This window comes from Heterocephalus glaber, unplaced genomic scaffold, assembly GCF_053883595.1.
Source record: "Heterocephalus glaber isolate CG9 unplaced genomic scaffold, H.glaber_assembly_v1.0 deba00000331, whole genome shotgun sequence".
NCBI lineage: Eukaryota > Metazoa > Chordata > Mammalia > Rodentia > Bathyergidae > Heterocephalus > Heterocephalus glaber.
In genome coordinates, this window is record NW_028258142.1 from 9201624 (window position 1) to 9219388 (window position 17765).

A 17765-nucleotide genomic window follows, 5' to 3' on the forward strand; every position below is an offset into this window, starting at 1 on the left:
GTCATTTTACGCACACAGAGTCACTTGTGAAAGGTGGCCACTGGACAACTGAGCAAGTTTCCATGCTTTGTATAACCATAAAAGGTTCCTAGATAAAGGGCCCATATGGCACTCCACATTTCATAACCCCTCCTGGCTACTGGAATCTTTGTTGCTCTTGTTATACTTCAAAGAAACACTCTCCTAACTTCCTTCTTTTTTTTTTTTTTCTGTAATTCCATTCTCTGAATTTGTGAGACAATGGGCTTGGTTTCCCGAAGCTTATATGTAGATAGCTGTTCTGCTCTATTGCTAGAATAGAATTTACCTGAAGTTACCAACTCTAATTTCTCTAGTTCCCTCTTTCTCTAACTTTGTCATTTTTTAGGGAAAAAAAACAGGAACTTAGTCATTGTTGCCCTGGAGTAGCCTGCATTTATCTGCTCACATACTGTGCTGAGGTCAAGTCCTGTTTTGTACCCTGTTCTAACACTAGAAATTAGTGAGGAACACCAACTCACATTATGGTAACAAACAAAGTAAAAGATTATTTTGCCTAACTTGGTAAAATAAGTATACCAAAAATATTACCTTTTTCAATATTTTCATTTATATCAGATAAAAAAGTAAACAAAAAGAAATTATAGGTGATAAAATTGTTATTTTGCAAAGAAATGGCTAAAGATTAGAGTTATGAAGTCTAGTAGATTAAATATACTTTAATCATGAATACTTTTTATTCAAATGAAATAGTATTAAATATTACTAACTCCTGTTGTATAAACAATTAGAAATATCAGGGCACTTGGAAATCATTCCAAGAGAATTTTATGCAATATTATAATATTTTAAAGTTAACATCAAAAATAAATATAATTATGACCAGTTATGATAATTTTATGATTAAATTTGTGTAGTAACATCATAAAATATATGTAAAACTTAGTTAAATTTTGAGATGAAGAATTAAAATTTAGAGTACTCAATTTTTTCAAGCCTTAGCTCCAAATGAGTTCAAATACAAGGATTAAACTCCAAAACCTGTATTTAAAATAAATTTAAAAGATATTGAAAATTATAATTTAAAAGTATTACAAAATCTAATCTATATTATGTAGATTAATCTACATTATTCAATATGTAGATCAACATATTTGAAATATAAAATTAATACTGTATGAATGTTTATGTATATACTTACAATATAAAAAATATATGTATTATACACACATGAAACATTATATATAATAACACTTTCTACAATATTTACTAAAAGATTTTATAATTTTAAAAATAAATGTAACATAATACCAAAGCTACAAGTTAATGGTTTGTAATTGTAACATTGAACAAGATCTGACTTAACTATAAATTACTAGCCATATATATATATTTTTTTTTTTTTGGTATATATTTTAAGTTTCTAAGAATTTTGTGTTCTTAGTTACTTTCTCATTGTGATTTCTGAGACAAAATATCTAACACCCAAAGTTAAAGGGGGAGAGGTCTTACTTGGTTCACTGTTTGTAGAGTTTTCAGTTCATAATCAGCTGGCTCCAAGGCAGAGTGACAAATGGCAGAGGGGCATCATGGAGGAGAAACAGTTCATGGTGGGCAGAAGGTAGCATACATAGTAAGGGACAAGGCAAGCCTCTTTCTGTCCTTTATATTGTACCCATGCTACCAGGATTAGGTCAGTGCCAAACCAATGAGTGGACTGGTTTAATTAATCACCCACCCTTAATACTAGCACCTTTAATCCTAGCATGGCAACATGAATTAATCATACACTCTAGATTCAGCCACCTCTTAAAAAAGTCCCACCTATGACTCCATGAGGCATTTGGGGAACATCTAGACACAAGCCATAATATACTTCAACTGTGTTCTTTAATAATAATAAGGAGCAAGGGAAGAAGAATGATACATAGTGAAAAAAGTAAGAAGAGAATAAAAATGTAATGAAATAAGAGATTTAGGTTATAATCATATTAAAGACAAAATTTAAAAGCAATTAATTAGAAAAGTAAAGATGATCATAAGGAAGATACCTACTTTGTATCTTACTATTAAATGTGAAATTGGATGTTTGGAGGTGTGAATAATTAAAAAATAATGTTTTACTTCATCAAAAATAAAAGCTTTTCCCCTTCAAAAACTGTTAAGACAAAGAAAAATAAAGCCAAAATATTCAGAGGATATATTGCTACTTTCAGTAATAAAACCAAATATTCAAGTAAAAGTGATCAAGGAATTTTGAGGCTACACTCCCCAGAAAAGATGCATGAATACAATAAGCCCATATAAATACATTCAATATTTTTAGTCGTAAGAGAAATAAAAATTAAACCAAAATGTGATGTCATTACACAGACTAGAATAGTGAAATTTATATTTGCAAAAATCAAATGATATTTTGTGGCACAATAAAATTTTTAAACATCACTTAAGGTAATGCAAAATGGGAAATTACTTCATCCAAAAAATATTTTATCAATTTTTTACAGTGCTGAACTTTCACTTTCTTTAAAATGAGCATGTTCACATGTATATAATTATGTAAGAATTGCACAGAAGCACAATTTTGTAATAGAAAAATCCAGGAAGTAGTTTATATGCCCATCAACAGAAAAATGGACAAAGAAAATGTGATATCTCTACACAATGGGGAAGTACTCAGTTATAAAGAGGGATAATTTTGAAACATTTGTAGGAAAATATAATGTTAAGTGAAATAAATCAGATACACAAGCTTAAATACTGTATATATTCTCCGATTTAAGTAGTGCAAAGTACAAATAAAGAACAAAATAAAGAATTGATAAAAGGAATCAGAGATAGATCTTTTGCATCTGGGAAGGAGTCCAATAGATCAAGGGTGGGGTGGAGGGGGAAGGGGAGATAAAAAAAAAGATTTAAGATGCATCATGTACATGTATTAAATTCGCACAAAGAATGTAATAATTGTATGTCACAAAATTAACAATAATAGCAATAATAATGAAAATGGGAAAAGGGGACCTAGAGATGGAGGGAGGGGTAGGTGAGGATGGGAAAGGGAATTTAAAAATTAAGATATGTTAAGTACATGTACCTAATCCTAAGTTGAATGTGAACTTCATATACTGCAAACATGTACTATGTAATTAAAATAAAATAACATAAAATAAAGAAATATATATTTGCACACAAAATATCTCTCTCTCTAAATATATATGTACACACATGCACATGTGGTATTTTTGTTCACATGAGGATTTCTGCTAGAATTTTTGTCAGATTTATTCATGGTAGAAAAAAATGAATAAAAATTTAAAGAGGAAATTTCCAGCAGGATATATTTGGATATAAATATAGAAGAATGTCCATTAAGTGGAACAGTGTTCAACAATTAAAACAACCAAATGTTTACACAAGCACCAAAACTGATCAATAACATAGCATGGAAAATGAAAGAAACAAAATTCTAAGCTATAAGAAATTCAACAAAAATAAAATTCTAGTAAATGCAAACTATAGTGACAAAGGCAAAGTAGATGGTGCCAGGGTCACAGAGGTGACTGGCTGGCTGTAAAGGGTCACAAGAAAATTTATGAGTTTTGGAAATATTCTATATTAAGTCAAGGAAAGTTAATTGATGATATATTATTAAAGTGCTGACTTTTATTTAATGTGTGGTATTTTAAATAATAATAGAAGAAAAGTATACAAGCTAGAATCAAAATAGCAGAGGAGGAAACAAGAGAATTAAATAGTTCATTTATGTACTTAAAATAAATAGGTTAATAAAGGTACACATCAACAATTCTCTCTTGCACATTTTCTCCTACTATCATTCAATGATTATGTTATTAATAACTTCCTATCCAAAGAAATGTATTTCTTAAAAATCTGAGTTATTCTCTGATGATAAAAACCACTTGTAAATCAGGGAAACCAAATTGTTTAGAAGCTGCTTGCCAAACAATTACAATACAGATCAAATTATCAATTCAGAAAAAACTCATGGGTATACTTTTATCAAAATTTTATGATCACAGAAATAACAACTGACTCCTGGGTCTCTTGTCTTTCAATATCTTTCTAGCCTTCAGTATAGCACAATTCATTTATATTTTATATTCTAATTATATTACTTACAGATATGTACAATAAGGATATAATTATATTTATAGATGGTATATATACTTACACAGTTTTGTACTCCTATATAACATGTATAGTATATATATATATATAGTATATAACACCTATAGATATCTATCCATATCTATATCTTCATATGACCTGTGTGAAACAGTGATGGTGGAAAGACAAAACAAATTATCCTTATTCATGTGTTTCTATGCAGACAGGAAGAGTTTACCAGTGACTCAAAGGGCGCGCTCTTGGGGTAAAGAAATGCTTGTACAGTGACCTTAGGAAAAAAATCAAAGACCAATATGACTCTGAATCAGTAAATAAACACTTAAATTCTCTTCCATGGTCAAATCTTAATGCAAACCACAGGCTCAGCACTATTAGTTTCCCAAGAGCTGGAGAGGTAAAAAAAGTCACACATTAAGGAAGGAAAAAGAATTTCAGGAGACTATGCTGAGTCCCTTTCTTTTACTAACCGAGTTGTGTAATGAGTTTGAATCCAGAAATAGCCAGTGAACTCCTGAAATTGAGTTTGTTGGTAGATAATGCAATGCACTTGACTGCTATTCACAACATTGTGGCAAGAACACTTTTGCTGTGGCTCAGAAGCAGCTAATGAACAGAGTCAAACATTGGATTGACTCAGCGTTTTAAGTGTTGGGATATTGAGTTCTCAAATTTAGTTAGTACTATTGCCTACTCATTGCTGCTTTGGGGTATCATGAAAGTAGTTTCCCTCCCTCAATAGGTACAAGTAGAGAGATAGGAGGAGGCTTCCACAATAGTTGCAGTATGAGGGACACTATACTTATACAATAAAAGTGAAGACAAGAGCTCCCGGCCAGCATCATCCTTAGTATGAACGATTCCACATGAAGAAATAATGAGATGAATGTGGCTTAGAAGGAATAAATGAGGCGAATGTGTCCCTGGTGTGCCCTTGAGAAACTCCCTCTGTTTACCTGGGGTCATGTAAGAATTTCTGAAGTATTGTAATGGTTTTAATGGCCACTAAGATATTACTAAGTTTCTTTTTTTGTGTGACAGGGAACAATTGAATCTGTAAAGCACTTAATGGATGCTGCCCTTAAGACAAAAATCATTCTCCTTTAATATTTAATTGAAAATTTACTTAGCAAAATTCCTGAAGGTTACTTTCAGCCAGATGAGTGAAGAAAGACTTTTAACTATATAATGTGCTATAAAGAATGCTAATATATTTGCTTGTAAGAATTTCTAATGGAAAATAAAAAAATAAATATTGCTAAATACTTGTTTCTTTGTAGTTTATATTATAAAAAAATCTTGACTATGGTATACTATATTTTATTTTGTAGAATTATTTTGAAAATGTTCTAATTATTTTGAAATTTATTTTATATTATAATTTCTATTTCAATATGTTATACTCTGTTGCTTAACAAATCCATCAATTCTTGTAATAATAATGCATGTATTATTGAATGAAATTTGATTTTTCTTATTATCCTAAATTTTCCTCTTTATTTGATTTGAAATTTTTTTCTGAAGTTTTTTTATCAAATGAAATATTTATATTCCTATAAATCATGTTAAAAGGTTGTTTTAGTATTATTAAATGTGCAATAAAATACATTGACCATGTTCTAAATTATAAACCTTTTAATGGATCATTTATGGTGAGTAATTTTATCAACACCTGGCAATTAGATTGCCTAATGATAGATTAATATACTTTCCACTTCTACATGTTTGTAGATTTTTTGAAATTTTCATAGGGAAATCACAAATCATTCAGATGTTTATCTTGGAATATCTATAACATTTTAGCATACTATCACTTTTCTTGATATACTATGTAATACCAATTATAGTTGGAAGTATTCAATATAAGTAAGATGCATATTTAGAACTATTAAATAAATCTAAGAATGATTAATAATCAATTGCACATGACATTTTGTCGTTTTTACTCCAAGAAAGTCTACAGGATATGGCCAAGGAGACAAATAAATTTTAAATGAAAAGAAAGAAGATTCTTTTTCAAGCAACATTAAAGAAGCAGTAACCATAAGCATTGTTAGCTAGTTTTAATAGTTTCTAGGAAAGGTCAAACACTGCCACGTTGTTTTTTGAAAAATATAAAATGTGTCTCTTAGAAGCTGAAGAGATACATAAACTAAGTAGGGGATTTCTATATTAGAAGTGAACATGAAACAATAGTTTAAACTTATATATTTTAGAGTTCATAATAAATGCTTATATTAATAAATGGCCAATAAATCAACAAGTTAGTATAAGAGTATATAATATAGAAAAAACTATGTTGTCTGTAAGAAAAGGAGAGAAGAACATTCCCTACCCTTGATGGAGTAATTTTTAAAATTTTTATAATTTACCAATTTAAAAGATATTTGTGCAGCTGTGAGCAGCTTACTTTATAACAACATATGATAATAGAAGTTACATCAAAATAAAATATCAATTAGACCTCTATATAAATATCTCACACTGATACAGTATAAAGAATATTTGATAAACAATAAACGTGATTTTGTTTCCTCTTAATAATTGAATAAAAGGTTATGCCAATTTTAGATATAAAATTTAGAGATTATAAATATATAAAATTTGAGTTTGTTGTATAAGATAAACCATGCAATATGTAACCTTGTTTGTCTGACTTATTTCACTTGACATTATGTTCTCAAGTTGCATTCTTTTACCTATGAATGTCTCAAGTCTATAAGGCAAAGTGGTATTCCATTATGTATAAATACTGTATTTTCTTTAGTCACTCAACTGTGGACACACATATATGCTGTTTCCAAGATCTAGCTATCAAAAATCATGTTGCTATAAACCTGGGTATGCATGTATCCCTGTAAAACGATGACTTTCACTCTTGGAAAGATACCTAGAAGAGAGATAGCTGGGTCAGATAGAATTTCTATTATAATGTGATGAATAGGAAGTAGGGAGAAGTTCAAATAATTCTCCAAATTATGTATTCCACTGTTTAAAAAATATTTGTGACAAAAGCTAATTTATTTCATTTATAGTACTAATTTCTCTTTGTTCATTACAAAGAAAATTTTATCATTTTATTTGTTTCTTCTTTGTAAGACAGTCTTTTTGTCTATGATGCATACTCTGAGTAACATTTTGTGATTCTTTTAATACTATCAAATGCATCATATAAACTAGTGTTATTGTCTAATTATTTTGTTATGAAATTTTGTTTTATTTTTCATAGAAAAAAATTTTATATTTTTTATAACTGTATTACATTAAAATTTTAAAATACATTAAAAAGACAATTTATGTTATAATATATTTTTTAAAGGAAAAATAGTTAAGGTAATGAGCATGGTTTCCAATTGAAGTCATTTCATATGCTTCCCTTATTTAAAAAAATATGATTTGCTTATATCTTATTTATTTATTTATTTATTTATTGGTGCTGGGGATCGAACTCGGATCCTTGCACTTGTGCAACAGGCGAAGAAACCACTGAGCTAACTCCTCAGCCATTAAAAAAATATTATTAAAATCTGCATGCCTATACACAACATTGAATTGGTGTACAAACATATAAATAACATTTTAATTTTATAGGCTATTAGTAGTATGTTATCAAATTATTTCAAGTTATTAGATTGTATACATTCATAAAATTCAAATCCTTCCATTTTCAAATTTTGTGCTTATTTTATGGATTACAAAATGTAAGGAAAAAATAAAATAAATACAATTTTAGAAATAATGACCATTATCTATGTTAAAAAGATTTATCGGATTTATTCTTATATATAAGAAATTAAGACAATCAAAATATGAAGATGGAATATTAAAACAATCAGTTTACTACCAATGGATTCTCAAAGTTATAAAGACAGGTAAACAGCTGGTTACCTACATAAATTTAATGATAAGAAGCATAGTATATTTTGTAAAGCCAAAGGATAACAAATCACTAAAAAAACATTGTCAAGGTCAATGATACTCAAAGTAAAATGAATATCTGTGTGTCAGTACTTCTTGGACATCATGTGAAATGTAGATTCTTTAATCCCATGTTGAACTCTAGAGTCTGAGTCTGACTTTTAAAAGGATCCTTAAGTGATTCATATGTACAAAGTTGGAACCTACTGGTGCCCATTAAATTTTTTGATTGGCCAAAATTGGACATTTTAATTGTTTAGAAAAATATATTTTATAATTTTTCATCTAAGCATGCTTACTTAACATTATAATTATCATGGAATTTACCAACAATTTTCTGATTATGGACATATATACCTATAGTGTCAATAATGAGCAAACTTATGACTTTAAACAAGATAAAGGTATTGTATATGCCTATTCATGTTATGTGCACAACATTTTAGTTTTAATATATAATTTCTAAATCATTTATGAATGGATTAATTTATATTGATTTTCAAAAGTAAAAATATATTTTCTGTTGATGTTGGTTTATAAAGTAATTGTATAAAAATGAGTTAAAGTAGAATTTTTCAGACAATATAAGGAGACGAGTCATGAAAAGTGGAAAACAAGTATGGTCATTTTATTACAAATTATTACATTGATAAATATTTTTGAGTGAAAATAGAGCTACATGTAATCAATAGTACTGTAAAAATCATGAGAAAATTTTCAGACAGTGATCAATTTTAAGATTTCAAAAGAAGTCTTTATATATGCATAATTTTAGAATAAATGATTTGCTGATTTCAAATAGCATACACTTCTTGTTGGAAAACTTCTATTAGACAGCTTTAATATATAGTGAATAAAAATACTATCCAGGGAGCCAAAGAATTAATTCATTTTGAATAAATAAATGAAAATATAACTTGGTATTTTGTGATAGAAATACCACACTTACTTGTAAGTAATTTATGTTTTATTTAATATATAAACCATGGTGATAAATAAGAAATTAGAACTGCTATATTTTTCTTGTTAGTCTCTCAAATAAGTGTTCAGATTAGATTCCAGCTGCCATTTAAAGTTCCCATCATATAATGAGTGTTTCTGCTGTTCAAAGGTTGAATATTTGGGAAATAAATTAAAAACTAGGAGTGGATCAAACAGTTTTCACTAAAAATTTCCCAAAAATGGCTCAGCAGTACTCAACATTTTTAATGCCATTCTCACTTGCATATTTATTGGTGGGCTTATCATAGTATTAAAACTATTACTTATTGAATTTGCCCTTTGATAATTTATCTTTTTAAACTATAAAGAACATATATTGAAGTATATCAGACATTAATTTTTAAAAAGTGCAAAGAAAAAAGAGAAAAGAATTTGATAGTTTTATTTAAAATAAAAATATTTCATCTTATATACTTTGTCATATTTTAAAGAAAGCTTACAAATGCACATTCTTGCAATTAATAGAGGTGAAAATGTAATTCAAAATTGTTCTAAAGTAAGAAGACAAGAGTGATGAAGCATACATAACTCTCCAAAATGTGTAATTAAATTGGAGTGGCTTGTAAATATATTGAGAATTAAAATTCTTTAAGTGTTACTGAAACATTTTAGAATAAATCAACCATAATGCATAAACCAACACAGATTTCAATTGGAGAAGATTTTTATACTTTAGTGTCTCGATAACAGATGCAGAGCTTTCATAAATAAGCTTCTTGGTTCAAAAACAGACTTTCTATAGTCACTTTAAATGAGTTGGTTCACATTCAACTTAAAAAGAAAGAATATTTGCAATTTCTTCTAAAATAATTGATGGGGAAAAGAGAACTCAACCAAAGAAGAGTTATAATTCTGACCCCACAAATGATATGTTTTAAGAGAAAATTGATATAACACATTTGAGAGCACTTTGCCAAGTTGAAAACAGTGAATATGTTTTACTTATTTGTTAAATAATTGTATGTTTGTATATGTACATGATAGAATTGGTAATAGGTTTAGAGTAAGAATTATAACATCAGATCTTTGTCAATTGATGTGACATATCTTTCCATTTTAACAGAGTTGTGTATTGTGGAGAATGTTAAATATATTTTAAATGGTAAATTTTGTAATATGTAATAACAATTATAAAATATTTGCAGTACTCTAAAGAGTGTTGTATACCCAAATTATCATCTCTTGAGACCATGATCACTATTCCTTTTGTCAGAGGTACAACATTTTTGTTATATCAAAAATACATTTTACTCCTTGTTTTAAAATGAAAAGGAAAAAGGAAAAGGAAAGAAGAAAATTTGCCCCAAATAAATGTATGTAATGTAATTTAAAAACATTAAATTAAGTTACATCATTTATTGTTTAAAAGCTATATATAATGAAATATATAAAGTTAAAAATAAACATATGGTATTTAGACATGAATTCAAAGAGCACAATATATATATACTATATTATTTTGATTTCACTGTATAGTTAATAATCTTTTGTAAAATCTGTATCCACTAGTGACTATAAGGAGAACCTACCTGGAAAATAATATATTGGCACTGATAATTTAATTTCAAATAATTTCCAGTGTCATCACCTTTAATAATCATCTTTCCTTAAATTGAGTCTCTGTTTAAATATTATCTTCTTGTACATTTTTTCATAAACAGCTGTCAGGTAGCAACAAAACTTATACTTTATTCATGTATACAGGAAAAATACATCTCCCAAAGGATCAGTAAGAGGCCCAGCAAACCAAACCATCACAGAAATTACTGCACCTATTATTCTATTGAACTTTTAACATAGGAACTTGAGGCAATTGAGCCAGTGGCTGAAGTGAACTTACTTTTACTTATTGACATAATTTGTTCCATTTCACTCAGGCTATGGATGTGGGTATTCCTAGATTTCTGCTAGCTTTTGTTTAGTTTGAAACCTAAAGTGTTGAAGGTTTCTCCTACTGTTCCTGCTGTTCCTATTTTAGCAGGTCTCTTGGTATTTCTGTAGCAGAGGGTCTTCTTTCCATACCCTGAACTTCCACCATCAGTGTATTGCTGCTGCATGTTTTTTGATCCACAACTCATGGTAATATTGGGAGTCACTATGAGTTCTTTTTCTTAAGTCTTAGGAAGATCCTGTGTACTGAGGCCAGCTTTTCTATTCTGACCCTCACACATGAGGCAGTTTGAGGATGACAAAGCCATCATCAACACTGAACATCCTAAAGCAGAGCTTACAGTGGGCTCCATGCCACACACCAAATCAACAAGGAACAAAAGAAACAGCAACAATAACAATAACTTTGGAAATAAAAGGGCCAGAGTCAATTGCAATGCATTATTTGTGATGTGCACCTTCTAAATGGAAAATTACTAGAGGTGAAGAATGCCTAAACTCCAAAATACAGTGGAATAATACAAACTGGATTTAATCTCTTGTGTTAAGCAAAAAAAAATTTAGAAAAACATTACACAATAACTTTCAGACTTGACAGCTGTCAGATTTTTGCAGATTGTACAAGAGAAGAAAAACCAACAAAATGAGTGGTCTGATCACTTTAGTACCTGCAGAGTGTATCCAAGAGGTATCAAAAATAAACCCAGAAAACAACAGGAAAACAAAACAGAGCACAGAGGAGAGCAAAAATATATTTTAAAAAATAAAGCAAAATGAAAACTTTATTAGAAATATTGGAGCTGAAATAAATTTATCACCTACTAGGAGCCTTCAACTTAAAAACATGAAATTTTTTATAATAAGGAAAACTAAAATATAAAGAAAATGACATTACATTTATATACTCACAAAATTATTAAAAATGTGATAACTGGAGTAATAAGTAAAGTGGAATAGCTATCTAACATCAATTTTCTGTTTAAGTTAGGGACTTGGAAACCCTTCATTTAGACAAATTTGATAATGCTCATTACTTTTTAAATGCAAAATCTTTTTTGACCCAGAAAGTTTATTTTAGAAATCTATATTCTAGATGTACTCAGAATTGTTGAAATGTTCAAGAGAAAGTTATTTGAGATATCAGGGTATATAGAAGCAAATAATAGGGAAGGATTAAAATGTTCTCCAATAGAGAAATGGGTAAATAAATTCTGATACATAATAAATAAAAGATTTTGGTGCATTATAAAAGAGAAGTCTCCATATTAACTTTTTTTTTTTTTGGTGGGGTACTGGGAATCGAACTCAGGCCCTTGCACTTGTGAGACAGGTGGCGGAACACTGAGCTAAATCCCTGGCCCTCCATCTTAACTTTTGATACATTAAGTACAGAAGAAAATTATACTTTATATACTGATTTAAAATAATAGAAACTGTACCAAAATAAATAAATAAAATAAAATAATAGAAGCTGTATGCAAAGTATTGAACATGTATGAATATAAATAAGTACTTTTAATAATAGGCGGTGGCAGGGCCTGTCTAACAATCGAATATTTCTTAATCTGTTCTATTAACACAGAAATATCTATCTATCTGGACATGGAAATATGAGGACTCAATATGTTTCAAGTGTTCTATGTGGAGAAAGTAAGATTAATCATTTATATTCCTAATTTATACTGCTTTCTGTGTATCTGTACATCACTTATCTCATTGTACTTTTTGAGAATGTAGAATGAGACATTTGTCTTAAACATGAGGGGAAAATTAAGACCTCATATCAAATGAATCAAAGATCACTCAACTTTTGATCATGTGACATCTGACTTGACCAGCAAGAAAAACTTTTACAAAATAAATACCAAGTTTTCTTTTAAGGTCATGCAGTTAAATATTACAAGGGTATAAAATTATAATTTTAATTGTGAAAATATTTAATCACTAAATATTCCATCCAAATATTCATGTTTTTTTCTGACTAGCCAGCTAGGGCAAATATTTTCTTCCATACCTACTTGAACATTTATTTGAATATTGTAAAAATGACAAAAATAATATTTGTAAATCTGTCTCTTTGGAGGAGTTAGCAAAGGAAAGTTAAGTGCAGATATCCCATACAAAAGGAATAAACAGTGTGGGTCAGAGAAAATTAGAAAGGAAACTGTGACCAAATTTTCAATTTTAGAATATATATCAGACTATCTTTTTTGCAAGCCCAGAGTTTTCCAGTAATATATCAGGGCCTGTGAAAAAGTTTGGGGGAGTCTATGATTAGCTACCTGATCTTATGCTGAAAACAATTTTTGTTCATAGAATCTCAGGCTCTAGAAAGATCAAAGACAGTACATATAATCTTATAATTTTCATGATATTCTTCTCTTCCAGTATCAAATAATAATATGTGGTTTTAAAACTATGTTAATTAAGGGTTACATTTGTGTAATATGAAATATAACAACCATTGAGATTTTTTTTCTAATTAAGCAACTGCCACAGAATTTTCATAGAGATCCTCAAATTGATGACCATGTAATGTGTTGGAATTGTCAAGCTTTTATAGAAAAATAATTGTATATCTCATTTGACAAAGTATTCTTGAACTATTCTTACAAGAGAAAAATTAAGTAAGTGTTGTCTATTTCATTTTAATTAATTAAGCAATCATATACATTCTAGAGATAAAGCATATAGTGATAAAGCAAAGAAAATAGAGAATACTTCTTCCCTCACTGAGATTATATTCTACTGGAAATTTTACTTAATTAATAGGTATTCATATGTCAAACAGTGAGAGCTAACAGGAAAAATAAAGTGAGGAATGTAATTCACAAACTGCAGTATGGACACTACAAAAATATTAAATAAGGTATAAAACACAATCTTTATTGAGGAAGTAACAATAAGTAAAGAGTTGAATGATATCAGAGAGCATTCCAAGCGCAAGAAAGACAGGACAAAACTAATTTCAAGATATTGCTTGAGTCCTGTCTAAACAGCAAAGTGGTAAAAATAAAGTTACTTAGCAATAGAAAATTAAAAGAGGAAAACAGTAATAACAATCATAGAGAGGAGAGTTAATGTCATATTACTCCTTTTGGATTTTATTCTTTTCCAAGTAAACATGGAAGTGTTTTGGACTAAGAAATAACATGATTTGGCATTATGTTCTGAAGCAATTAATTTGACGGCTTTTTAGGGATTAAGATGAGGGGAAGTAAATGTTAAAAGCAGTGATGCTATTTTGGAGGGATATACCATATTCCAGACAAGAGTTAAGGAAGAGGTTATGGGCAGTGATGGTAGAGAACTGTTCATAGTCTCAGGACTTTCTGAAAGCAAATTAAAATACAGTATTAGGGATATGAAAGAAGCAGAAGAGTTAAATATCCTTGCATATATGACTTATGACTATGCAAAAAGAAGGAAGAAATTTTCATTTACAGTACAGAAATTTTTCAGTTGCTTTTGGGATTGTAGTGATAACAAATCTGTGTGTGTGTGTGTGTGTGTGTGTGTGTGTGTGTATAGGTACGGTTCTCCTTTTATTGTGATGGCTACTTTGTTGTTCCTTCTGATCTGAAGTCATTTTCTTGTTCAGCTACAGAAAATAATCATCTATAAATTCTTTGGAAACTTTCTGATCTCCATTTTCCTCTATTCTCATTATGTTCTAGTAAAGCATAAATGAGGATCAAAATATATAATAGATAATGTGACATAGGAAGAAAATGTCTAAAGGGAAAGGGTAACTGGAAGGGGGAGGGGAAAGGAAAGAAAAATAAGGAAAAAATATGATAAAAGGAAAAAATGGAAACAAAGTCTTTGTTAATAGGGAGGGGTGGAAGGGTTGAAGGGAGGGCAAGGGAATGGAAAAAAATAAGAACCAAGATATATCATGTAAAGGTACAAATTTCCAATGATGAATGTCATCACATTTTGTACCTGAAATGTACCAATAGACTTAGAGATAACAAATCTTTATGCCCAAATGGAAATGGAGATTAGATAATTGATATACTTATATGGACAATGCAGAAGAGATCTGGAGTAGAAAAATAAACTCAAAAACAGTAGAATGTAGATTACATTAAAAAATATAAGGCTGGATGACATAACCTAGGGATTGAGTCTGGATAGGAAGTAGAAACTTTCCATGAACAGAGTCCTAAATCCAAAATATAGACTTCGGATTAACTAGAAGAAACCTTAAAAGACAATGTAAATCTAGAAAACTACCCCAAGATCATAATAAAGCAAATGTGGCATCCCAGAAACAAGATGAAGAAAACTTCAATAAGGAGAGTATGATTATCAAAGATTACTGAAAAGTTAACTAAATGATGAATAATAAACAAATATTAAATTTTTTGAAATAAATATTAATCATAACAATAGGAGTTTTGGTAAAATGATGGGGACAAAATCATGAATAAAATGAAGTCAAGAAATAATAGATGAAAACACAAATCTTCCTAGAGGGAGTTTTTGTTCAACAAATTTGAAGAAAAAGTGGGATAATAGCACCAAAGAGAAACGTCATAAAAACAATCATTTTGAGGTAGAAAATATAGGAACATTTTTTATACTGACATGAATAATTCAGAAAGAGAGATAAACTCATAAAGGAGAAAGTTTTTTTTTTTTTTCTGGAATAAGAGAGGATGGATAAGTAGAGCTGTGGATCTTAGCTAACAGAGGAAAATTTACCTAGGAAGAAAATTAGATTATATGGACTCAGAAACTTTTTTCTCCAAGTTCTGTTTAAGCTGCTTCAAAATCTTAGAGTAGAAGAAACACGATTCCATCTGAAACAAAGTGTAGAGGAAGATTCGTAGAAAAGTACAGTTATGTAGTACTCATTAAGTGGAGTGAGAGAATAGAAGTACAGTGGAAAGATCATCTGAATGTCAGGGACATGGAGCACCTACTTGGAGGTACTGATCATGCACTGCTGTAGAGAAGAGTCACCATGGCTTTGTATTTTTTTCAACTAAGTTCAGCTTTGAGGCCAGAGACAAGATCAACACGGAGTTGTATTTAAAGGAGCTGTGACTTATTCAGGAGAGCACAGGAAAGAATAAAGAAGTAAACTAGTTTAAGTTGGATGCAAAAGAGAAAATATGTACAGAAGTGATCACAATGATACTCCATGGATTTTAAGTTTGTGAATTTAGGGAATTGAGGACAGGATTCAGGCAAGAGAATGAAAACAGACCAGGAGTTCCGATGATATTGAATAATTGATGGCAGTGTGCTTCTGAGGATCCCTACTGGCTACCAGAAAAAGTTTGATGGAAATTTAACAGATCATAAAATGGGAGAGATATGTTTACAGTTGATTATGATGGGCTTACTGCTACTAGTAAGAACAAGCTGAAGAATGTGATCATGGACATGAATGGGCAGAAAACACAAGTATACAAGAAGGAGGGAAGGAATGAGAGACAACATATTTGTCACCTATAGTAGTTAGATTTAAGAATATCAAGGACTGGGGATGTAACTCAGCAGTGCAGTGCTTCCCGGGCAAGCACGAGGCCCTGAGTTCAATTCCCGGTACCAAAAAAAATCAGATAAAGAACAACACACACACACACACACACACACACACACACACACACACACTGTAGGAGCTGTATTCCAGTCCATGGCAGGAAACCTGGAACCAACAAATCCCGTTAAGTGTAATATTTTCTGTAATAAGGTAGTTAGTCTAACTTCATTGCTGTGTATTTTTATGAAGAGGGAGTGGATCCAGGAAGGAAAAAACCTCCTGCTACCCAGGGCCAGTTAAGCACATTAAGTAGGAAAAAAATAAAAACAATAATAAAATCTGAAAAACAGTATCAATCAGTGAAAGTTTATTTCATTTGCAAAAAATAAAAGTGATTGAGGACTTTGGGGATTGAGGACTTTTGGGATTGAGTTTTAAAGAAAACAAAATGAGATGTTTTCAAGAGCTTTGGAAGTATGGAAGATGAACAATGAGGAATCATGTGGATGTTAAGAGTATGTGAATGGGGCTGGGGATTTAGCTCAGTGGTGCTGTGCCTGCCTGGCAAGTGCAAGGTCCTGAGTTTGCTCCCTGGTACCAAAAAAAAAAAAAAAATCGAATATGTGACTGTATGACTGAAGGATCCACATGAGACCCCAGACTTCTTGTGGTGATTGACAGGAGAAGAAAAAATGGAGTTCTTCAAAAGACAATGGTGGACTAATTGTGAGTTATAAGGTGAAGCAGTAGGTAGAAATTTTACAGGGAGCGAGTACCTTTGTGCTGTTCCTACTTGATTAATGCTGATGGAATTACACAAATGTTAAAATTGTCTTTATTAATTCTATTTACTCACTAATCTTTACTATTACTATTAATTTCTTCTATGATTAGGAAACTTCAAATTTGTCAGGGTCAAAAAACATAATTTTTTAAGTGTAAGAAAACAGTTGTACATTTCAAAGATTTGAGCTCTTTAAAATATGTAGACTATTTCCTCTATCTTACTTTCCTTATCAATTGGACCCAGTATCCAACACCAATAGATAATGGGAAGAAAGGTTTACTTTGGCTGAGTTTGTAGAGGTTTCAGTCTATATTCAGCTGACTCCAAGGCATGGCAGCATGGAAGAAGGGTATGACACACAAGAAGCAGAATGAGATCAAGAAGGATCTGAGAAAGGAGATAGGCCACACCTAGTGATCTACTCCTTCTCACCAGACTCCACCTCACTGAAAGCCTTTATAATACAATGGCATTCTAAAAGCTCTGCCTATGCATGTATGATGCTCTTGGGTGAGATGTACATATAACTCATAACAACCCCCTTTG